A 1,037-nucleotide genomic window follows, 5' to 3' on the forward strand; every position below is an offset into this window, starting at 1 on the left:
AGAGGGCGGAGCTTCAGTCTGCTCCTTCACCGTCGACTGAAGACACAAACTGAGCTGTCACTGCAAAGCTGAACGTTTGTGTTGTTTTTTCAGAATAAAAGAGTCAAAAAGATAAACTGATCAGCTTCATGTTTAAATCTGTTTGTAGATTTATCCAAAAACTCAATCATTCTAGAATCATTTCCATTTCCTCCGACTGTTCTTCACATCTTTGATCAAAGTTATTCTAGAGATCATCAGCTTTAACATTTCAGACTAAAGTTAAACATTTGGAGACCAAATTCCTGTTTTCTACCTTTGCTTGTTGTTTATAGCAGCAGGAAGTGATGCAAATAGTGATGCAAATATCTCTGAAGGTCATCAAACTTTGCAGAACCTGAACTTGGTTCTGGTTCTGTTAGTGAGTCAGACGGTTTGTGAGTCCTCCTCAGACAGCAGCAGCTTCAAACCTTTTTCTGTCGTTTGTCTCTCATAAAGTCATAATTTTGATGGAAACATTCATTCATCAGCTGACTGTCAGTGGAAACAGGTTTATCCAGGGTTTGGATTGTGGGCGGAGCTTGAGTCTGTTCCTCCATCAGGTCAGATGTTTTCTGCTGTAAAAACATCCAGAAAAGCTCTTATTTTGAAAGGTCTCGACGGCTCTATAAAGACGTTTGTGAATCTAGAAGCTGCAGGAAATCTCAAATCTCTCTTGAAATTAATCCTGTTTTCAGTTCTCGTCTTTCATCTCTGTCAACAACAAAGTTCTCTGGAAACAAGTCTTCATTTCTGAGGACGACTGAAGAGTTTGAGATCCTCCATCCATGACCGTACATCCAGGATCTGGAACCTCCTTCTCCTGTTCCACTGTTTGAAAAAGAAACCAAACCAAGTGTAACAGAGCGTCCTGATCAACACATGGGACTGTGTTTACTTCATTGGACCTGACTTGTTCTGGGACCTCCCCCTCAGTCTCTGGGACCACCTCCTCAGTAACTGAGACCTGCCACTCAGTCTCTGGGACCTCCCCTCAGTCTCTGGGACCTCCCACTCAG

The sequence above is a fragment of the Oryzias melastigma genome, unplaced genomic scaffold (genome assembly GCF_002922805.2).
Source record: "Oryzias melastigma strain HK-1 unplaced genomic scaffold, ASM292280v2 sc00576, whole genome shotgun sequence".
In the NCBI taxonomy this organism is placed as follows: Eukaryota; Metazoa; Chordata; class Actinopteri; order Beloniformes; family Adrianichthyidae; genus Oryzias; species Oryzias melastigma.